Consider the following 25,443-nt stretch of genomic DNA (forward strand, 5'->3'; position numbering starts at 1 on the left):
TGTAAAAATGTATGATCACACATTTTGTTTCCTGTAGTAGCTGAGTACCTTCCGTTGTCCGTGTATGTATTTATTACAGTCTTCTATTAGTCCATATCCTCCTGCCTCCTCTGTCCATCTTCACCACACTCTCTTTCTGCCCACCTCTCCCACCCCCCTCCCTCTCTGTCCATCTCCTCCTGCCCCTCTCTTTGTCCATTTCTTCCTCCTCCCCCTAATTCCATCTCCTCCTGCCCCCTCTAATTCCACCTCGTCCTCCCCAATTCGTTGTCAGTTTTCTCTATGCTCTCTCTGTCCATCTTCTCCTGCCCCCTCTCTCTGTTCATCTCCTACCTACCTCTCTCCCTGTATCTCTGCTCCCTTTTCCTTTGTATGTCCATCTCCTCCTCTCCTCTCTCTCTGACTATCCCCTCCTCATCCCTTTCTCTGACCATTTCCTCCTCCCTTTCTGTTTGTTCACCCATCCTCCCCCATCTCTCTCCCTATATCCACCTCTTTCCTTTCTCTGCAGATCTCTTCGTCTTTCTTTCCTTTGTCCATCTCGTTGTCTCCTTTATCTCTGTCCAAATCCCCCTCCCCATCTCTGTCCATCTCCTATTCTGCTCCTCACACTCACTCCAGTAGGCTGCTGATGGTTTTTACCCCTACAGTATTGGTCGGCTGGTGTGGCCGAACAGTTCTAGGCGCTTCAGTCTGGAACCGCGCGACCGCTACGGTCGCAGGTTCGAATCCTGCCTCGGGCATGGGTGTGTGTGATGTCTTTAGGTTAGTTAGGTTTAGGTAGTTCTAAGTTCTAGGGGACTGATGACCTCAGCAGTTAAGTCTCATAGTGCTCAGAGCCATTTTTTGAACCCCACAGTATTGCTCTCCAGATTGTAATCTCGTATGTGTACCAAATATCATTGAAATCGTTCCTGAGGCTTAGGATGAGCTTTGCCTGCATACGCACATCTCAAATATATTCCACACGTATCCATACATATTATAGAAATGGGTGTGTGTAATATATATGTATATATATATCACCCTAGAGACAATCTCTGTAGTGGTAGGAACCATCTACCAATAAAAAGAGCGGGCGTTGGGTTGAAAGAGAAATGTAGCTCACGAAACGCGATTTCACAGACTTAATTCATCTAGTATTTGAGAATGAGAGCATTTAGTGAGTTGCAACAAACTTTACATGTGACTTCAAACGTTTAAGAAAACTTTTCTCGCTGATAACCGTAACAAAATGATGAAAGGAGAAAAGCTTATAGATTACTACAGCTTCGCTATGAATGCAGTAAAACAGCCACATGAAGCATTACGTTTTAATTTATTACTTATTTACTACTTGCTATACTCACGACACGTTTTGCAGAGAATGTTCAAATACATCACTGAAATTACTAGCAATTTACCAGCAAAATAATATCACTGTACCCCACATAGTTTAGGACATACGACGTCATAAACACTGAGATGCGTGCAAAACTGCCGCACCATTCATGCCGTTTAAGTTATTAGTTCTTTGGTACGAAATATATTTATAAGAAAATTCGCAGACAGTCTCCACATATCCCGCTGATTTGCCTACAAAATTATGTCACTGTACGATATATAGTTCAGCAAATATGACATCATAAACACTGAGCTGCGTGAAAAATTGCTGCTTGACGTTTCAATTTATTTATATTCTAAGTACATATTGTATTCGGAACGCTTTTCACAGACAGTGTAAAAAAGTGTAAAAATATAGCACTGGCTGTACGTGCAAAATTATATGGTTGTACGGCACGTTTTGCAGGAAATATGACGTCAGAGATTGAGATACCTGAAATAGAAACTGCAGGACCAAATTCGCTAGACACAGCGGTGAAATTTGCATACAAATAGGAGTGAAATTTGTTAAACTAGCTGAGTACCCGGAGTTTCCCGGGTACCTGTTTACTCCAATTCCGTTAGGCCGTCTCCTGATACCCCTCTCTTTGTCCATCTGATTCATCCTCCTCTCTGTTCACCTCCTTCTTCATTTTTACAGTTTTCATGGATGTACACTGGTTAATGCATCTATGCAACCCGTAAAATTGTTAATAACACCGTTACCACAAACAATGTATTGCGAACCTGACAAACACAATACTGATGGACTCACTGCAGTGGTTAATATATACTAGTTATCACTGTTGCACACACGTCCGAATACCTGGTAATCCATACTATTTCAGACCTCACCATAACTTTCTAAAACTTCTTCCATTGTCCTTACACGTCATAAGTATTTCTACGGTTCCATTCAATTGGATGTTGACCAGGCGTTTAGCTCTAAATCTACTCCTCTACATAGTTTCCTACAAATAAGTGAGCCCTTCGTTTTGGAACGCGTAATACACGTAACTAAGGCAATTATAGTGGCGTCTGTTACTGGGTCACCACCATCTCAGGTGCCGTAACTTTCCCTCGCATGATACCCTTAATTGTGCTGTTATGACAAGATCTCTCTCAGACAACGTAATTACTTCTTTCTTCCCAAGTTATACGTAACTGAGAGAGATTGAGATACCTGAAATAGAAACTGCAGGACCAAATTCGCTAGACACAGCGGTGAAATTTGCATACAAATAGGAGTGAAATTTGTTAAACTAGCTGAGTACCCGGAGTTTCCCGGGTACCTGTTTACTCCAATTCCGTTAGGCCGTCTCCTGATACCCCTCTCTTTGTCCATCTGATTCATCCTCCTCTCTGTTCACCTCCTTCTTCATTTTTACAGTTTTCATGGATGTACACTGGTTAATGCATCTATGCAACCCGTAAAATTGTTAATAACACCGTTACCACAAACAATGTATTGCGAACCTGACAAACACAATACTGATGGACTCACTGCAGTGGTTAATATATACTAGTTATCACTGTTGCACACACGTCCGAATACCTGGTAATCCATACTATTTCAGACCTCACCATAACTTTCTAAAACTACTTCCGGCCAGTGTGCGAGATGTGTCCTTGAATAATATCATAGATAATTTCTTCCATTGTCCTTACACGTCATAAGTATTTCTACGGTTCCATTCAATTGGATGTTGACCAGGCGTTTAGCTCTAAATCTACTCCTCTACATAGTTTCCTACAAATAAGTGAGCCCTTCGTTTTGGAACGCGTAATACACGTAACTAAGGCAATTATAGTGGCGTCTGTTACTGGGTCACCACCATCTCAGGTGCCGTAACTTTCCCTCGCATGATACCCTTAATTGTGCTGTTATGACAAGATCTCTCTCAGACAACGTAATTACTTCTTTCTTCCCAAGTTATACGTAACTGAGAGAGAATCACTGTACTAAATACCGTTATAAAAGTGGTGACAATCGGTTAAATCATTACTTAATCAGCTCAAATTGTATCCGGTCCTATCAAAATACAGAAGTAGTGATACACTTCCAGAGTCAAACATCACATTCAGTTACCTAATTAAAACACAGGAAATGATGCGATTCGACTTGGTCTAATGAAAACAGTACTAGAGAAGGCGCATGACCGACACAGACTTGTTTCTTCAGTTCTGGAATCATTCAGTGTAAGTCTTATGCATATGGTATACAAGACTCTCGCTGCATCGAGGTTATTGGCGTCCAGTTTTTCTTCGACTGCTGATGGAATTCTTATCGATTGCTCCCAACGGGAAACGGCCTAGGAGCGCAGAGTACCTTTGCCGGCTCACCAACAAGTCGGTATTGTGGTTTGTACTGAAGTGTAAAAGAGATGCTCACGGAACCGAAGTGAGAAAATTCGACATGTTTTTGGCGTAATCCTAACTGAAGGAAATTAGAGAACCGGTAATGTAGGTAAACAGCGCAATAATTCTATCGGCCATCCACCGAGCACTGTGGCGCAATGTCCAGCGTACTATGATTACATCCGAGAAGACCGGAGTTTAACACCTTAGCATTTAAGTGATTTACCTGAATCATTGACGAGCAAATGTCAGGATAGTTCAATAAAGGATACTGTCTGTTACCTTCGCTATTCTTATGTGAAATGTATTCGCCGTTGCGAATAAGGACTACGGTCAGCTATAGAATGGAATGACAACGGAAATTTGTGGTGGGCCGGAACTCGAACCCGGCTTTCCCGCTTATCGCGAGCGGTCGTCTTACCATTTGGCTATCCGTGCACACCTCACGGCGAGACCCATATGTCGTCAGCCATATATCTAAACCCTGTAGTCGCCGCAGAGCCTGTTCCTTCGGACGTGCATGCATGTCAAAGGAACTTTGCATCGTAATTCAGAATAACACAGGCACTGTAAATCATAAAAAACCTAAGTGCACGTAAATCGGTAGATGTGATGCACAACTACAGACAAACAAACGATTACAATTTCAGAAAAAAAACTGGGTGATTGATAGAAGCAGTTTCACAAATTGATCACGTCAATAACGCATTGCTACACCTCTGGCCCTTATGCAAGCTTGGCATTGACTGTTAGAGTTGTTGGGTGTCCTCCCGTGGGGTATCACGCAAAATTCTGTCCAACTGGTGTGTTACAGATTCAAAATCCCGAGGTGACTGAAGAACCCTGCCCATAATGCTTCAGCCGTTCTCAGCTGAGGGAAAATCAGGTGACCTAGCTGGCCAAGCACGAAGACTAGCCGTGTGAATGCGAGGATATGTCTCTCAAATGTTAGCCCAGGATGGCTAACCATGAAGGGCAACATAATGGGTCCTAGAACATCGTCGATGTTCCGCTGCGCTGTAAGGGAGTCGCAACCAAAGTGGTCGTCCTATGAAAGTAAATGGCATCCCATACCATCACCCCTGGTTGTCGGGCCACATGGCTGGCGTCCGCAGCTCGTGGTCTCGCGGTCGCGTTCTCGCTTCCCGAGCCCGGGGTTCCGGGTTCGATTCCCGGCGGGGTCAGCGATTTTCACCTGCCTCGAGATGACTGGGTCTTGATGTTGTCCTCATCATTTCCTCATCATACCTGAAAGTGGCGAGTTTGTACTGAGCAAAGGTTGGGAATTTGTACGGACGCTGATAACCGCACAGCTGAGCGCCCCAGAAACCAAACATCATCATCATCATCATCATCATCGCATGGCTGGCAGTAGTCAGGTTTGGATCCCACCTCTGTGTCTTCGTTGGTCACTGGTCACTGTGGCTCAGTTCGAAGCGAGATTCATCACTGAAGACAATTCTACTCCAGTCAGTGTGATTCCAGATTGTATACAGGTCTGGAAACGCCTCGGAGAATAGTGGGATACCAACCTGTCACCAGTCAAATGTCCTAACAACAAGAAGTCATGGTCTGGGGTGACATTTATTTTCATAGCAGGACCCCTTTTGTTGTCAAGAGATACACTCCTACAGTACAGCAGAACGTCGGTGATATTCTACGCCTTCCCGGGTTCGATTCCCGGCGGGGTCAGGGATTTTCTCTGCCTCGTGATGACTGGGTGTTGTGTGCTGTCCTTAGGTTAGCTAGGTTTAAGTAGTTCTAAGTTCTAGGGGACTGATGACCATAGATGTTAAGTCCCATAGTGCTCAGAGCCATTTTTTATTCTACGCCCCGTTTTCTTGCCCTTCATGGTAAGCCATCCAGGGATTACATTTCAGCAAGAGAATGCCCGCTCGCGCACGGCGAGAACTTCTATTGCTTGCCCTCGTGTTAGCCAAAACCTGCCTTGGCCAGCAAGGTAGCCGAATCTCTCGCCAACTAAGAATGTATGGAGCGTTATGGGACCCCCCTCCATCCTGGGATTTTGGCGATCTTAGAGGCCAGTTAGACAGGTTTTGGTACGATATCCCTCTGAAGAACATCCAACAACTATATCAATCAAGCTGCGACATCGTCGCGAAAGTACACAGTGACCCGTATATGTAATGAGTTTCCTTTAATTTACATCTATGGTCACAATCTTTTTTGTTTGACAGATTACCGGCTTCGGTCTTTAATGACCATCATCAGATCTGTTTCATAAAAACAAAGTCCTAATGTACTGCAGCCATAGTCGCACCGTCAAATGTTAAATGCGGAATCAGCACCAGCATCGTCAAATACATATAAATCACATCACATGCACGAGTCATGTTGTCAGTAAAACTACTTTGTTTTTATGAAACAGATCTGATGATGTCATTAAAGACCGAAACCGGTAATCTGTTAAACAAAAAAGATTGTGACCATAGACATAAATTAAAGGAAACTTATATCAATCAACATCAAGCCACATAACTGCTCTAATAAGTGCCAGATGTGGACCAACGCGTTATTGACTTGGTCAAATAGTGAAGTTCTTTCTCTCGAAAAAATCATCCAATTTTTCTGAAATTGTAATCGTTTGTTTGCCTGTACATGAACACCACATCTACCGATTTCCGTCACTGTCGAATAATTCCTTACTAGCTAAAGCATCGATTATTTTTTTCGTTTTTGTGTCCTATTCCGAGTCTACAGTCGTTGGAAACATTATGCTAAACACTTAATCTAATTTATACAGAGAGTTTGGCATAGAACGTGATAGGGACTCATTGGGCTTGGAGACCTTGTTGAGTTTTTGCGATTTAAGCTTCTTCTCTACATTATTGTTTATTACTGATTAGGAGTGATTAGATAACGCAGTAAACACAAATATCTGTTTGTTTCGGTTAGACAAACTACGAAAAAGGATATGATCATTGCGAAATAGGCGTACAACTAAATAATTCCAGCACTAATGGACATTCAAAAGGCATATGATTCGACAGACAGGCGGATCCTGAGAGGCCAATGAGAACTGGACCTAAATGATAATACCACCAGACCAGTTCAGCCCACTCTGAGTAACACCATCTCCAAAGTCAGCTCTCAGAGTTTTACCATTAAAATGGGAGGTGATGGACACTTGTGCATATTCTTCAGCTTTACACTGGAGACGACTGTAGGGAATGGACTACCATCAGGAACTGAAAAAAAGATTGGACACAAGAAAGACAACTTCAAAGTACTTTGCCCAGCTACAGAGTCTCTGCACCATACCAGCTAAGGCCTGTCTGAGGGATAATATACAAAAAACTCAGGGAGTCAGTCAGCAATTCCATTGGAAGCCACCGCCATTCATAAAGTCCCTGCCGTCAGGTGTTTAGGAGAGTGGATTTCAGCAAATGATTGCGAGAACTTGACAATACCAGACAAGCCAAGTTGGAGAGGGTCTGCCACTCCTGCAAGAACATTTAAATCTCCGAGTATCGTTCCAAGATCCTTAAAAATTGCAATTCAGTAGTACGGCCCTGAATGCCTCCTGATGAACAAAAATGATCCACTCAGGGAACCAGAGGTTAAGGGACGGAAAAGATCCTAAGGAGAATAGTAGAGCCAGTAAGAGAAGAGAATGGCGCTTGCAGGATCAGACACAATAGTGAGATGAATCATTACCAAGAAGACAGAATCACATCTATGAGGAAAAGGCGACTGGCTTTCTATGGACATCTGATCCGCATGAACCTCTACAGAATTACAAACAGTATCTGCAACACGGCAGTTAGAGGGAAAGTCTCCAATAACAAATGCATCATCACAGTAAAATCAGATCTGAATCAACTTGAAATTCTACTGGGAACCATACAGGACCAATCCATATAACGTCAGGTAACTCTACAAGGAGTATTCCCAGTATCCCTGATCCGCAAAAAGAGCACATGAATCAGCTCACCAAAGAGGACAGAGGAAAGGAAGATAGCTCAAAGTCAGAAAACGAAAGTCTTCTGCCCAAAGATGAAACAGAAGACACATGCAAAGAGTCAAAGAGAGCCCAAACGGGTACAAGAATTCCAACACTAGATTCAGATAACTAAGTCTCAACAACGCTCAAGGAATCAGCGGCCGTCAAGAGTAGAGCTAATTTACTCACAAATCATGTACAGAACTTAACGGGACAACATCAGACTCTGCGACGTTATTGAAATTTTTTTCTGCTCCATTATTTATTATTGATCAGATGTCATTAGCTAACTTTATATACTCAGATATCTGCTAGTTTCGCTCAGAGGTACTTCACAATTGAATGTGATCACCGTGTAACTAATTAATTGGGTGTGGTCCAAGAGTCATGTGCAAGGATTTCGCTACGCCACTTTGGAGAGTTGTGTGTCCCCAGACTACTGCAATAGTTCATCTGGGGAAATTGGATCTACTCTTCTAATGTGGAATCGAAACCACGTGTAGTTCCTGATGACTTCTCACGTTGTTGAAAAATGAAGGCTCTCGTAATCCGGACAGGCACTTTTCTGCTTGAACATCAGGCCAGCCATTGTGGAATGAGTGATCAACTAGATAATTCTAGGGCTGGTTTCATATACAGGGTGTTACAAAAAGGTACGGCCAAACTTTCAGGAAACATTCCTCACACATAAAGAAAGAAAATATGTTATGTGGACATGTGTCCGGAAACGCTTACTTTTCATGTTACAGGTCATTTTATTACATCTCTTCAAATCACATTAATCATGGAATGCAAACACACAGCAACAGAACGTACCAGCGTGACTTCAAACACTTTGTTACAGGAAATGTTCAACATGTCCTCCGTTAGCAAGGATACATGCATCCACCCTCCGTCGCATGGAATCCCTGATGCGCTGATGCAGCCCTCGAGAATGGCGTATTCTATCACAGCCGTCCACAATACGAGCACGAAGAGTCTCTACATTTGGTACCGGGGTTGCGTAGACAAGAGCTTTCAAATGCGCCCATAAATGAAAGTCAAGAGGGTTGAGGTCAGGAGAGCGTGGAGGCCATGGAATTGGTCCGCCTCTACCAATCCATCGGTCACCGAATCTGTTGTTGAGAAGCGTACGAACACTTCGACTGAAATGTGCAGGAGCTCCATCGTGCATGAACCACATGTTGTGTCGTACTTGTAAAGGCACATGTTCTAGCAGGACAGGTAGAGTATCCCGTATGAAATCATGATAACGCGCTCTATTGAGCGTAGGTGGAAGAACAAACTAAAATGAGGTCTAACACGGAAATTAAGCGTTTCCGGTCACAAGTCCACATAAAATCTTTTCTTTATTTGTGTGTGAGGCATGTTTCCTGAAAGTTTGGCCGTACCTTTTTGTAACACCCTGTATTACGTGGAAGTTGTTCTTGTTATGCGCGACGGTGATTTGCGTTATGCTGAAGAATATCATAAATAAAGCAGGGCTAAATCATAATGAGCCACCATTGGACGGTCAAGTCCTGGACTTAAGTTGCAAATTTATTTATATTTTATGACAAACATGCCCCTGCTCCATTTCTGAATAAAAAACCACGCCACATACTAAATAAAAGAGATTATGCACATAGAAGATTAAAGTGAAGTTCAACTCCTCAACTATATACCTTGAGGCGACGAAACTCACGGGATACCTCCTAACGTCGTGTCGGGCCTCGTTTTGCCCGTCGCAGCTCAGCAACTCGACGCGGCGTGGGCTCAACAAGTAGTTGGAAGTCCCCTGCAGAAATATTGAGCCATGCTGCCTCTATACATCTACATCTACATCTACATGACTACTCTGCAATTCACATTTAAGTGCTTGGCAGAGGGTTCATCGAACCACAATCATACTATCTCTCTACCATTCCACTCCCGAACAGCGCGCGGGAAAAACGAACACCTAAACCTTTCTGTTCGAGCTCTGATTTCTCTTATTTTATTTTGATGATCATTCCTGCCTATTTAGGTTGGGCTCAAAAAAATATTTTCGCATTCGGAAGAGAAATTTGGTAACTGAAATTTCGTAAATAGATCTCGCCGCGACGAAAACCGTCTTTGCTGTAATGACTTCCATCCCAATTCGCGTATCATATCTGCCACACTCTCTCCCATACTACGTGATAATACAAAACGAGCTGCCTTTTTTGCACCATTTCGATGTCCTCCGTCAATCCCACCTGATAAGGATCCCACACCGCGCAGCAATATTCTAACAGAGGACGAACGAGTGTAGTGTAAGCCGTCTCTTCAGTGGACTTGTTGCATCTTCTAAGTGTCCTGCCAATGAAACGCAACCTTTGGCTCGCCTTCCCCACAATATTATCTACGTGGTCTTTCCAACTGAAGTTGTTCGTAATTTTTACACCCAGGTACTTAGTTGAATTGACAGCCTTGAGAATTGTACTATTTATCGAGTAATCGAATTCCAACGGATTTATTTTGGAACTCATGTGGATCACCTCTCACTTTTCGTTATTTAGCGTCAGCTGCCACCTGTCACACCATACAGCTATCTTTTCTTAATCGCTTTGCAACTCATACTGGTCTTTGGATGACCTTACTAGACGGTAAATTACAGCATCATCTGCGAACAACCTAAGAGAACTGCTCAGATTGTCACCCAGGTCATTTATATAGATCAGGAACAGCAGAGGTCCCAGGACGCTTCAATGGGGAACACCTGATATCACTTCAGTTTTACTCTATAGCCGTCCACAATTACAAAAGTCCTGCCGGTGCAGGACTTTGTGCACGAATTGACCTCTCCCTTAAGTGCCATAAACGCTCGATGGGATTCATGTCCGGCAATCTGGGTGGCCAAATCATTCGCTCGAATTCTCCAGAATGTTCTTCAAACCAGTCGCGAATAACTGTGGCATGTTTGGGAACTTGAAGTCTATGAATGGCTGAAAATGGTCTCCAAGTAGCCGAATATAACCGAGGACCCAAGTCCATTCCATATATACATAGCCCACACCACAATGGTGCCACCACCAGCTTCCACAGTGCCTTGCTGAAAACTTGGGTCCACAGCTTCGTGGAGTCTGCGCCACATTCGATCCCTACCATCAGCTCACACCAGCTGAAATCTGGTCTCATCTGACCAGCTCACGGTTTTCCAGTCGTCTAGGGTCCAACCGACATGGTCACGAGCCCAGGAGAGGCGCTGCACGCGATGTCCTGCTGTTAGCAAAGGCATTCGCGTCGGCCGTCTGCTGCGATAGCCCATTAACGTCAAATTTCGTTGCACTGTCCTAATGCCTGCGCTCTTCGTACGTCAGTCATTGATTTCTACTGTTATTTCATACAGAGTTGAGTGTCTGTTAGCACTGACAACTCTATACAAAAGTCCTGCTTTTGGTCGTTAACTGAAGGCCACTGCGTTTCCTGCGGTGAGAGGTAATCCGTTTAATTTGGTATTCTCGGCACACTCTTGCCACTGTGGATCTCGGAAGATTGAATTGTCTAACGATTTCCGGAATGGAATGTTCCATGCATCTGGCTCGAACTACTAATCCACGTTCAAAGTCTGTTAATTCCTGTCGTGCGGCCATAATCACGCCGGAAAGCTTTTCACATGAATCACCTGAGTGCAAATGACAGCTCCTCCAATGCACTGTCCTTTTATACAGGGCTATTACAAATGACTGAAGCGATTTCATAAATTCACTGTAGCTCCATTCATTGACATATGCTCACGACACACTACAGATACGTAGAAAAACTCATAAAGTTTTGTTCGGCTGAAGCCGCACTTCAGGTTTCTGCCACCAGAGCGCTCGAGAGCGCAGTGAGACAAAATGGCGACAGGAGCCGAGAAAGCGTATGTCGTGCTTGAAATGCACTCACATCAGTCACTCATAACAGTGCAACGACACTTCAGGACGAAGTTCAACAAAGATCCACCAACTGCTAACTCCATTCGGCGATGGTATGCGCAGTTTAAAGCTTCTGGATGCCTCTGTAAGGGGAAATCAACGGGTCGGCCTGCAGTGAGCGAAGAAACGGTTGAACGCGTGCGGGCAAGTTTCACGCGTAGCCCGCGGAAAATTGGCTCATGCCACAACTGGAGACCGACAGCGCCGACTTGATCTTTCAACAGGATGGTGCTCCACCGCACTTCCATCATGATGTTCGGAATTTCTTAAACAGGAGATTGGAAAACCGATGGATCGGTCGTGGTGGAGATCATGATCAGCAATTCATGTCATGGCCTCCACGCTCTCCCGACTTAACCCCATGCGATTTCTTTCTGTGGGGTTATGTGAAAGATTCAGTGTTTAAACCTCCTCTACCAAGAAACGTGCCAGAACTGCGAGCTCGCATCAACGATTCTTTCGAACTCATTGATGGGGACATTCTGCGCCGAGTGTGGGAGGAACTTGATTATCGGCTTGATGTCTGCCGAATCACTAAAGGGGCACATATCGAACATCTGTGAATGCCTAAGAAAACTTTTTGAGTTTTTGTATGTGTGTGCAAAGCATTTTGAAAATATCTCAAATAATAAAGTTATTGTAGAGCTGTGAAATCGCTTCAATCATTTGTAATAACCCCGTACTTTGTGCGCGCGATACCACCGCCATCTATATATGTGAATATCGCTATCTCATGACTTTTGTCACCTCACTGTGGTTCCCACACTTTTAATAACACAACCGCTTAGAGGCTGACAAACTAGGGGCGTGGGAGATTTTATGTGTATTACATGGCTTAAAGCTGTTCCAGAAAATGCTGACTGCTTGAGCTACGCTACCACTGACGCGACCGGTGAAGTGACAGTAACCGGTTATCGGCAGCGAGTTATATGACAACGAGACCATACTGCAGCGGTGGTCAAGGAACGCCCGACAAAGCCCACGGTCGTCCGAAGATATTTCAAAATGTTGTTAAAAACTAGTCTTCTATTGTCTTCTCAAGAGAGATGTATGGACTGCGCTGCAAGTTTACGGTGTTTCATTCAATTTGTGCAAGTGTAGGAACAATGTCAGTGCTGAACAAAGATCAAACGTAGTAACGCGTGGGTGTTTAAATTTAATATACTTGGGAAGCGGCACAAAGACAATTAAACGAGAAAACAAGTAGTCCGATAGAATGGAAAGGAGACTGTCGATTACTGAAAATATATTAATGAAAATGGGTCAGTCAATTCAAGGTTGAATTATTGAGTCGTTTGAACAAACTAAGCAATATCTTGATCCAAGAATCGCGATTTTCGGATACGCTCAGGATGAAACTGCACATCTCGCAGATCTGGGACCAGACGTTAAATATTACTAAATTCTCTGGACAAAATTAAACATCTTTCAAACATGAATCAAAAAGTAAAAGCAATAATCAGTGAACTTAATGAAATGACGAAGAAAACAGCAATGGTAGTACCGACAACGCTAACTGTAGAATCCAGCAATAGTGCTCAAGTCAATTTAAGAAGCTTGCAAACTTACAACAACGAGAGTGTACGTGTTGAAAATAACGATGTAATTAAAGCACTATCTGATTTGCTAATTGAAGCAAAAATCGTTGATAACGAAATGAAATGCGTGAAATCAGCGAAGTAAATGAAATGACTGCAATTGTAGTTCCAACAGATCTGACTGTAGAATCCAGCAATCGTGCCGAAGTCGATTTAAAAAATTTGAAATCTTTAAGTAATAAGAGTGTACATGTGGTAAATAACGATGTAATTAAAGCGTAATTTGATTTTGTATTTGAAGTAAAATGCGCTGATGATGAAATGAAATGAGAGCATAATGTAAAAGACGAGGTCTTAGTTTCTGAAAACTATGAAATCTGTGACTTGTGAGCTATCAGTGTACACAGAAGCATCTGAAATTTTCAAACTCATCCTTTTTTGAAAAATGTTTAAGATTTTGTGGTTGGTTACAGCTTCACAGGTGGATGATGTACCAAGATGAATTCTGTTGTGTTTAGAAGTAATACATTACAAGTCGGAAATGTTTACTGTAATACCTAACTTTGATGTAAAATCTCACGTTTAATTCGCCAATTCTAGCGACTGATCGAAAATTTTGTAAAATTACACTGAAGTAATTCTGTAACAATACCAATCCTGTAATCAGCTTGCATAGGTAGTTGTTTAATGCTGATGACAATTTCAAAATGATGACCTTTTTCTTACATTGAAGGAAAGGATGTCAGTCTGTAAAAGTAAAATCATGTTAATTAGTGGTCAAAAAGTACGCAGTTTTGGTTCACCAGTGAAAAAATGGATGTAATATGTAGCGGTATCATTATGTGTAGTTATGGATAATGTAACAAAAATTTAATTTTGAATTACTCGCTGAAAAGGAAAAAACTGTATAACTTAGATTAGATGAAAAATCATGGTGACTTTCTGAGAGGTTGATAATTCGTACGCAAAACAAAAGTGATGTAACAATATTTTTTCTCTTATTGAGAACCCAAAGACATCACTTTATTATTGCCTATATTTGGAAAACTTTAAGAAAGTGGATTCTGAAATTTTTTACTATAATGTGGACTATAATGTGGATGGTCTTAGATTGTACATTGCATAGTGCACTTAATTATTTTACTGTCCGCAGCTCGTGGTCGTGCGATAGCGTTCTCGTTTCCCGCGCCCGGGTTCCCGGGTTCGATTCCCGGCGGGGTCAGGGATTTTCTCTGCCTCGTGATGACTGGGTGTTGTGTGATGTCCTTAGGTTAGCTAGCTTTAAGTAGTTCTAAGTTCTAGGGGACTGATGACCATAGATGTTAAGTCCCATAGTGCTCAGAGCCATTTGAACCAATTATTTTACTAAATACACTCCTGGAAATTGAAATTAGAACACCGTGAATTCATTGTCCCAGGAAGGGGAAACTTTATTGACACATTCCTGGGGTCAGATACATCACATGATCACACTGACAGAACCACAGGCACGTAGACACAGGCAACAGAGCATGCACAATGTCGGCACTAGTACAGTGTATATCCACCTTTCGCAGCAATGCAGGCTGCTATTCTCCCATGGAGACGATCGTAGAGATGCTGGATGTAGTCCTGTGGAACGGCTTGCCATGCCATTTCCACCTGGCGCCTCAGTTGGACCAGCGTTCGTGCTGGACGTGCAGACCGCGTGAGACGACGCTTCATCCAGTCCCAAACATGCTCAATGGGGGACAGATCCGGAGATCTTGCTGGCCAGGGTAGTTGACTTACACCTTCTAGAGCACGTTGGGTGGCACGGGATACATGCGGACGTGCATTGTCCTGTTGGAACAGCAAGTTCCCTTGCCGGTCTAGGAATGGTAGAACGATGGGTTCGATGACGGTTTGGATGTACCGTGCACTATTCAGTGTCCCCTCGACGATCACCAGTGGTGTACGGCCAGTGTAGGAGATCGCTCCCCACACCATGATGCCGGGTGTTGGCCCTGTGTGCCTCGGTCGTATGCAGTCCTGATTGTGGCGCTCACCTGCACGGCGCCAAACATGCATACGACCATCATTGGCACCAAGGCAGAAGCGACTCTCATCGCTGAAGACGACACGTCTCCATTCGTCCCTCCATTCACGCCTGTCGCGACACCACTGGAGGCGGGCTGCACGATGTTGGGGCGTGAGCGGAAGACGGCCTAACGGTGTGCGGGACCGTAGCCCAGCTTCATGGAGACGGTTGCGAACGGTCCTCGCCTATACCCCAGGAGCAACAGTGTCCCTAATTTGCTGGGAAGTGGCGGTGCGGTCCCCTACGGCACTGCGTAGGATCCTACGGTCTTGGCGTGCATCCGTGCATCGCTGCGGTCCGGTCCCAGGTCGACGGGCACGTGCACCTTCCGCCGACCACTGGTGACAACATCGATGTACTGTGGAGACCTCATGCCCCACGTGTTGAGCAATTCGGCGGTACGTCCACCCGGCCTCCCGCATGCCCACTATACGCCCTCGCTCAAAGTCCGTCAACTGCACATACGGTTCACGTCCACGCTGTCACGGCATGCTACCAGTGTTAAAGACTACGATGGAGCTCCGTATGCCACGGCAAACTGGCTGACACTGACGGCGGCGGTGCACAAATGCTGCGCAGCTAGCGCCATTCGACGGCCAACACCGCGGTTCCTGGTGTGTCCGCTGTGCCGTGCGTGTGATCATTGCTTGTACAGCCCTCTCGCAGTGTCCGGAGCAAGTATGGTGGGTCTGACACACCGCTGTCAATGTGTTCTTTTTTCCATTTCCAGGAGTGTACTATCTGACGAGTTATTATTATTTTCTCTTGAAACTGAGTAGTGATTTTGAACCTTTCAAATATTTCCTACTTTTCTGGTTTATTTAGCTATACTGAGTGATTTTCAAATGCATGCATGTAGAGGGCCATGTACGAGAGTTGAACCTATTCTGGAGTAATTAGTGAAGCTATGTTAATTATTCGAAAGACAGGGGGTTAATTAGTTTCGGTTTTCACTGGAATGCTATAACAAAAAAAGCAATAATAAATGAAAAAAATACAAAAGTTATTTGAAATAAAACTGGAAGCAGAAATAAGAACAGAAATTTCATATGGGCAATAGCTATTTACAGCCATTCTACATATAACATGGAATATTTGCCAGACATTGTAGAACAACTACTTTATGAGAAGCCAGTATGATCTTGCATTAAAAATTATAATTAGCATCTATACTAATTAAATAATGGCACCAAAGCAAAGTAGATACCAAAAAATTTTGTAGGTAAACTGTAACATACAGTAAGATATTAGAGATGAGATGTCACTAGTACTTGAGATGTGGAAAATATAATTCAAACATAGAATATGTATTGTATTGGGGAAATGGTTCTTCACTGAAAAACATTTACATTTAACTTTTTTCGATAAAAGAAAGATATCCTTTTAGATGAAATAATCTTAAGTGCACTATCTATTCCCATACTACGTTTGTGTTTTGTTTTGAGAAAGTCTGTAGGCATATTTTTTCTCTGTTTAAAAGATACTATGCTACTTTAAAATGGAATATGCAATTCACAGTTTTTATGCGTAAATATTACTTACAGTTTTTATAGTAGACGTGGTTTATGCTATGCCCTGTGTACTTTGTGGGATAGATGTGCAAATATAATTTTAATGCAATTTGAAATATTATTATTCTTTCTTATTCAACCCGAGAAAACCTGAGAAATACTATATATAGGCAGATAGTTATGGGGCTAAAATACATGGAGCGAAAGGCTATTTACAATTTATACAGAAACCAGATGGCAGTAAAGAGTCGAGAGGCACGAAAGGGAAGCAGTGATTGAAAAGTGTGGTGTCACCGCCAGACACCACACTTGCTAGGTGGTAGCTTTAAATCGGCCGCGGTCCATTAGTACATGTCGGACCCGCGTGTCGCCACTGTCAGTACTTGCAGCCCTAGCGCCACCACATGGCAGGTCTAGAAAGACGGACTAGCACTCGCCCCAGTTGTACGACGACTTTGCTAGCGACTACACTGATGAAGCCTTTCTCTCATTTGCCGAGAGACCGTTAGAATAGCCTTCAGCTAAGTCCATGACTACGACCTAGCAAGGCGCCATTAGCCTTACAGTGATTGTAATTAACCGTATCTGGAGATAGTCTCACTTGTATCGTCAATAGCGATGTACCACAAGGATGAAGTAAAGTTAAGTAAACATGCGATACGTACTTTTTCTATAGTGCCTTCTAAAGTATCCTGTTCCAGACTTCACGCCCGTCTGCGTTAGTTAGAGTGCATTTCAGCCTCCTCTATCTACAAGGTGTTGGCACATTTGCCAACACATCAAAAAGAGAGTGAGACAGGGTTGTAGCCTATATGTACATGGAGCAAGCAGTAAATGAAACAAAAGAAAAATTTGGAGTAAGGCTTAAAATCCATGGGGAAGAAATAAAAACTTTGAGGTTTGACGATGACATTGTAATTCTATCAGAGACAGCAAAGGACCTGGAAGTACAGTTGAACGGAATGGACAGTGTCTAGAAAGGAGGATGTAAGATGAACATCAACAAAAGCAAATCGAGGATAATGGAATGTAATCCAATTAAATTAGGTGATGCTGAGGGAATTAGATTAGGAAATGAGACACTTACAGAGCAGTAGATGAGTTTTACTATCTGGGGAGCAAAATAGCTGATGATGGTCGAAGTAGTCAGGATATAAAATGTAGACTGGCCCTGGCAAGGAAAGCGTTTCTGAAGAAGAGAAATTTGTTAACATCAAGTATAGATTTAAGTATGAGGAAGTCCTTTCTGGAAATATTTGTATGGAGCGTAGCCATGTATGGAAGTGAAACATGGACGATATATAGTCTAGACAAGAAGAGAATAAAAGCTTTCGAAACGTGGTGCTACAGAAGAATGCTGAAAATTTGATGGGTAGATCACGTAACTACTGAGGAGGTTGTCAACAGAATTGGGAGAAGAGGAATTTGTGGAACTACCTGACTAAAAGAAGGGTTCGGCTGGCAGGAAATATTCTGAGGCATCAAGGGATTACTAATTTGGTATTGGAGGGAAGCGTGGAGTGTAAAATCGTAGAGCGAGTCCAAGAGATGAATTCACAATGCAGATTCAGAAGGATGTAATTTACAGTAGTTACTAGGAGATGAAGAAGCTTGCACAGGATAGAGTAGCATAGAGAGCTGCATCAAACCAGTCTCTGGACTGAAGACCACAACAACAACATATGCAGATGATACACACTGACCGGTAGACATATGTTAGACCTTCACGGTCAGGACGAGGTTGGTCGTCACCGGTATTAAAGTGCTCACTAAGATGTTTTGGGACTGCTCTTGGTGTGCCGAGAGTCACTGGGTCCATTTTCACTAGTTGACGCCAAAGCCCCTGTAGCTCGACTTTCAAGCCCTTGTATATGGCAAGTTTCTTGACGATCCACCTATCACCTGGGTTGACAATGTCAGTCATTGTTGTGAAGAAAGAAATTCATTATTTTTAATGTTAATGTTATTACTATTATTGTTATTGTTATATATTGCTCATACCGTAATGGTCAGTCTCCGTTAGATATTGGAGAGGCATGCCAGGTGAAATAAATGCACAAATAAATATATAATATCGCAGAGAATAAACAACGTGGATCATAATTCTGTACTTTCATATCATTACTAGCCATCAGTTACTGAAGTTCAACATACTAAATTTTTAATTTTCTCCAGTTTGAAGCATCGTGGACTTCGTTGTTTTGTTCTTTTCTCACGAGGGAAACGTGTAGTGAGCTGACAGCAAAGTGTGTTTACGGTACTTGTTGACTGCAGCAACAGTCCTTCCATCGTATTATCGATGAAATTGGATACTCACTGGTCCGTTTGTTGTTAATCCAGAAAACAGGACAAAACATCAGTTCGTAACTTATTAATTCCAACAACGTAAAGTTAAATTGAATCTGTTCTTACCGTCCGCAAGATTACCTCAGAGAAGTGGCAGAAAGGTAGTTATTGGGCTGTTTCATTATTATGACTTTCGATGAGAAAACAGAAATATGTGCTTTGCACGACCTGCGACTTTCAGACTTCGCTGAAAGTGGGTCGTTCTGCGGGGTCATGTTGCAGGTTACTGGTGTTCAGTTGAGTTCCTGGGCGGTATAGGCGGCGCAATTTGACGAGATTGGGAAGAGCGGTGGAGAACCGCCAGTGATTCTCGTTAAGGAATTACCTCCACTTTCACCGCCAGTTCATGGGGGGCACAATAAGCCGCAACAGAAAACGAGGCTAGGTGTGCGATTCAGATAAGATAAGTCTCCCGCGAACAGCACGGAATGCAATTTCCAGCTATTTCGCACATTACGCATCGAGGTTGCCTACCTTTCACAGTGATGTAGAACACAGAAAATTAACTCCACCTTTCACAAATACAAATACTTACTATCCTCGTTACTGTGGAAGAAAATGTTCAGATGACAATACTAGGCGTACCCTTATTTGGCAATCATTCGCTTTCAATAGCGGGATTTGTAGCCTTATTGCCGCTTCACTTTGATCATTCTTAACTTAATTTTCTTTGCGTCAGTAGGACATCGTGCGAAACCTGACAGTCTGACACGTCTGTCTCCTTTACGAATAGTAAAGTTCTTCAATTTTAAGTGAGTTGGGTTACTTTGTAGGGATAAAAGTTCCTATCGTGTAGTTGGTTTATGGAGGTCGTTGGACACGTACGGACAATAAATAGCCCATTCATTCTCATAGTAGCTGTTAAATTTGATTCCACGTTCACAACGAAGTTTGTCATTGCTGTATTACTTTTAGAAATTAAACTATCGCACTATAGCAGTTCACAATAGTATTAATAATTGTTCAGATAATAATATAGCCCACGAATCAGTAGCGGATACAGAAAACCTCAAGGAGAAGACGCTAAAGATACCTTCAGCTACCTTTACATTTACCATAATAAAAAGTACTCATTACTTTTGCTGACAAATTACGATGACTTATTATTATTAATAATACCTCACAATCAACTGATCACTCTCACTCACACTTGACTAATCTTCACACTTGCACTTGCTACAACTAGGACTTTTTACTTATTCATTCTTCGGTCTTAATATTTCTGCTTCTGGGTGTAAACTAGCTTCCTATTCGGCGATTAGTCCGTATTTATAACGCTACGTATAGAAGGTTCTCTGTACAAGAAAACAATAAAATATTCGCAACTTTTCTCGAACAAATGCCAGACAGATTAACGATCGACACTCATGCTCATAAATTATGGATAATGCTGATACATGGTGAAACAACGCACTGGTGAGAGGTTTGCGGGTTTAAATCACCTCGGCGTATGACCATGTGGTGCATTTGACCTGCAGTCGTCGCACGGTGGCGCTGGCAGCAGTCCACATACACAGAGGTGTGTTGGTGCATGTCAGAGTACAGTGCAGCGAGTGAGTGTGCAGACGTTTCCAGACGTGCTCATGGTGACTGTGTTTTGGAAATGGCTAAAAGACCACATATTGATGACGTTATGAAGGGTAGAATACTAGGGCGACTGGAGGCTGGTCAAACACAGCAGGTCGTAGCACGGGCCCTCCGTGTGCCACAAAGTGTGATCTCACGATTATGGCAACGATTCCAGCCGACAGGAAACGTGTCCAGGCGCTACAATATGGGACGTCCACAGTGTACAACACCACAAGAAGACCGATATCTCACCACCAGTGCCCGCAGACGGCCACGGAGTACTGCAGGTAGCCTTGGTCGGGACCTTATTGCAACCGCTGGAACAGTTGTCTCCAGACTCACAGTCTGCAGATGACTGAACACACGTGATTTATTCGCCCGGAGGCCTGTAAGGTGTATTACACTGACCCCTGGTAGCAGGAGAGCCGTAAATCCTGGTGTCAAGAACACAGTACATGGTCATTGGAACAGTGGTCCCAGGTTATGTTCACGGACAAGTCCAGGAGTAGTCTGAACAGTGATTCTCGCCGGGTTCTCATCTGGCGTGAACCAGGAATCAGATACCAGCCACTTAATGTCCTTGAAAGGGACCTGTATGGAGGTCGTGGTTTGATGGTCTGGGGTGGGGTTATGATTGGTTCACGTACACCCCTGCATGTCTTTGACAGAGGAACTGTAGGTGTTTAGAGTACCACCTTTCTTCTGATGGATGCTAACGCACGCCCCCACCGAGCTGCCATCGTCCAGGAGTACCTGCCTGTTCTCCAGACCTAATCCCCATCGAGCACGTCTGGGATGCCCTCGGTCGACGTATCGCTGCACGTCTTCAAACCCCTACGACACTTCAGGATCTCCGCCAGGCACTGGTGCAAGAATGGGAGGATATACCCTAGCAGCTGCTCAACCACCTGGTCCAGAGTAAGCCAACCCGTTGTGCGGCCTGTGTACGTGTTCATGGTGACCAAATGCCATACTGATGTCGGGGTACATGCGCAGGAAACAGTGGCGTTTTGTAACACATGTGTTTCGGGACGGTTTTCTCAACTTCTCACCAATACCATGGACTTACAGATCTGTGTAGTGTGCTAGCAGCATTCTGTTTACTTGGAGCAGAGGTGAATTGTCGCAATCCGTGATAGCGCGATCCGAAATCTAAATCGTTCATTTTTCACATGTTTTAATGTGCAGTCTAAGTTGCTGATTTAACTCCAGTTCAAATTTAATTTCCGTGATCTTGCGTCAGCGAGCTTCACAGATGGAGACATATTGGAGCTTCTGTTCTCATACAGCATTTCTTCATAGCGACTCTCCCACGGTGTTAATCTTATCTAGTTAGTTAAATTAGCTCGAAGGCCAATTGTGTTTTTCTTTCATTGACAAAGTTTTTTTAACATTTACCCAGTTTAAGTACAAGATCAGATTCTGCGGAGAGCATATTAATTGTAGCTTCCACTGTCAACAATGGTTTAACACTTCCTCAGCTTAAGAGAAAAATCAGATTCTGCTTAGAGCGGAATTATTGTAACTAACCTGTTTCAATAAAAAGTATAATTTTAAAAAAAAATGTGTTATAAATAAATAACTTTTTTCATCTTGTCCAACTTTAGAATAAGTGAAAAATTTATTTAAAGCTGAACTGACTTCCTTTACAAAACCCTTACTTTGTCCCATAGCTTTCCTGATTAGAGAAGATAGAGATAACATAGTGCACTGTCAAGCTGGGCTTTACTGTGTCGATGTTTTTCGTTGTGTACGGTGGCCATATATAACGTTAGGATGTTATTTCACTAGCTGCAGCGAAAGCAGCTTGAGTGCACGCGCTCTAACAAACATTTAAAGTTTTCATTTAAGACGCTCTCCATTCAATTAGATGTTAATGAATCCCTCTGCTTCAGGACTACTTTTCCAGCTAATGCAAGCCTGCATTTCATATCCTCTCTACTTCCGCCATCATCATTTATTTTGCTGCCCAAATAGCAAACCTCATCTTCTACTGTCAGTGTCTCATTTCCTAGTTTAACTAATTTTGCATTACCTGATTTAAATCGACTACATTCCCTTTAAAATATTTTTGTTTAGTTGATGTTCATATAATCTCTTTTCTAGACACTATAATCCGTTCCGTTTACTTTATCTTCCAGTTCAACTGTCGTCTCTGACAGAATTACCGTGTCATCAGAAAACTTATGACCTTCTATTTCTTCTCCCTGAACTTAAATTCCCTTTGTAGCTTTCTATTTGGTTTCCGTTACCGCTTGATCGAAGTAGAGATTGAATAACATTTGTAATAGACCACAGCCTTTTCTCAGTCCACGCTCATCTACTGGCTCCCATTCATTTCCTTCGACTCTGCAGTCTGGTTTCTGTACATTTTGCTGGTCAATTTTCTCTCTTTGTACTCTTTCCTTTCTACTTTCAGAGTTTCAAAGACTGTATTCCAATCAACATTGTCAAAAGCTTTCCATAAAGCTACAAGCACTATAGGTTTAGGTTTTAGAATTCTTCAGTGTATGCTATAAGAAAAGTTTTAGGGTCAGGAATGGTTCTCGTATTCCTAAATTTCTCCAGAACCCAAACTGATCTACCCCGAGCTTGGCTTCAACAGTGTTTCCAATCTTCTGGACATAATTCGTGTCAGTACTTCGCAATCATAACTTATTAAAATAAAGGTTCGGTAACATTCACTTGTGTCGGCACAAACCTTCTTGGAACTGGCATTTTTGGATTCTGAGGGTAGCTGATGGCTATTTTACTAATGAGATCCGTGCCCCTATGCAGACTTAGCAGTGTTGGTTCTCCTGCCTCACCACTGGCGACACAGGTACACAAAGTTCCATCTATTACACGAAATAAGTTAGCTGGCAGAGTGTGGCTGTAGAAGTAAAAGGTTTTGTGCTTTTCCTTAGAAAGCTGGAACATGTTCTTTAGAAAGGTATTCTTTGTTAGTTCGGGATACTTACGAAATACGATGAACAGCAGAAACAGAAAGGATCCAACGGCACGTTTCATCACGGGATCGTTTTGTAAGCGCGAGAGCGTTACGAAGATGCCCAATAAACTCCATTGGCAGTCGTTACAAAACATGCGTTTTGTATTACGGAAAGGGGTACTATTGACCTTCCAAGAACCTATGTCCCACGAATATCCGCCTTCGTAGACGACTGATCAGAGTTGCTGACTGTCATGCGGAGGATCCGGATTCGATTCCTCGTACTGCCGGGGATTTTTCACTGGTGGGAGAAGTGGTACAGGGCGCACTCAGCCTCATGCAGCAGCTTAGGAGCCACTCGACCGACAAGCGGCGGTTTCAAGGTGAAGAAAGCCAATAATGAGCGGGAGGACGGGATGCCGACAGAATGCCCCTCCATACCGAATCCAATGACGACACTGGCGGAGGATGACTCAGCGGTCGGTCGGGTACGACTAGACCGTCTAGGTCCATAATGCAGAACTTTACCTTTATCTACCATTATTTTCAAAACGAGTTGGAATGTATTATTTACTCTCACACATTGAACGTAGTTCTAACCTCGCACCGTTCGCAACTGGCACAGAGAAGGGGGGAAATTATAATGGTACCACAGCTACCCTTCGTCACTGACCGTCAGGTGGCTAACGGAGTGTGTATTTAGATGTCGTGGTACTCAACAGAAATAAGAAAAACAAATTTATTGCACAGCTTGACTTAAATAATGGATCAGTTGACAGGACACATCTTGAAGCACCCTGGTAATGCAGCGAAGTGACTTGGGGGAAGGAGGGTCACGGCTTGACTACAGTGGTCCAACACTCAGGAAATAATGGTAGGAGGTACATGGAGGAATTTTTCACCGCCATTGTATACGGCATCCTAGTGGAGATGGTTCGCCATTGTCTTACTCCAGCCTAGCATGTTGTCGAGAGCATATCTGTCGTAGACATGATTACGGCGAGTGCTCGTACAGTGTGGTGTTGGGTTTGTGTTGTGGATCAAGGGGAAGGAGAGGGTGAAACCCAGTGCTGGCACATAGCCTTCTCCTCTCGAAGAGAAGGAAGGAGGCCGACGAGCTTAAGTCCCTATCGGACGGACGGATTTCCATCAACAGAGTGTCACAAGCCCTCACTTAGTGAGACACTGCGCAGAGTTCATCCAGTACGTGGGTACAAAGACTGCTGATCAGAAACTTTACGGCATCACCTTTCCATCCCCCCCCCCCCCCCCCCCAACCGGCCAGTACTAGCTTACCTCCGAGTCGAGCATTACCACAAATGCGAGCGTTAGCGATCTCGGCTACAGAGGCGGGTTGGCAACAATGGAGCTGTCTTCAAGCGGGACAAGTTAACGTGGCGCTGTGCGAGTATTGTGACGTCACTTGCAGCTATTTCACGTTGAGGAGCCATTTCACAATATGAAACAAAATAAGTTCCGCAATATTTCGGCGAAGTGCCAAATAGAGTAGAATCAACAAGAAGCAAGAACGCCCTCTAAGCCACAAGCAGAAATTGCAAGACCCTATCTTGTATGTTTTGTGCTCAGTTGAAAGCCATATTCGTTGGGATTCATATTATTACTTACGCCCTATGAATGTATACTCTTTCTAAGCACCAATACAGTGAATATCTCGGAAAAGCATCGTTACTGGAACGAAATGATGAAAATGTCTTATTGGTGTGTAAAGAATTTTCATATTTAGTGTTGTAACTCGTTGAGTTGTAGAATTTTGGAACACGTATTGTGTTCGAGTATAATGTCTTTTCTGGAGACTAGAAATCTACTCTGTAGGAATCAGCATGGGTTTCGAAAAAGACGGTCATGTGAAACCCAGCTCGCGCTATTCGT

This window comes from Schistocerca cancellata, chromosome 9, assembly GCF_023864275.1.
Source record: "Schistocerca cancellata isolate TAMUIC-IGC-003103 chromosome 9, iqSchCanc2.1, whole genome shotgun sequence".
In the NCBI taxonomy this organism is placed as follows: Eukaryota; Metazoa; Arthropoda; class Insecta; order Orthoptera; family Acrididae; genus Schistocerca; species Schistocerca cancellata.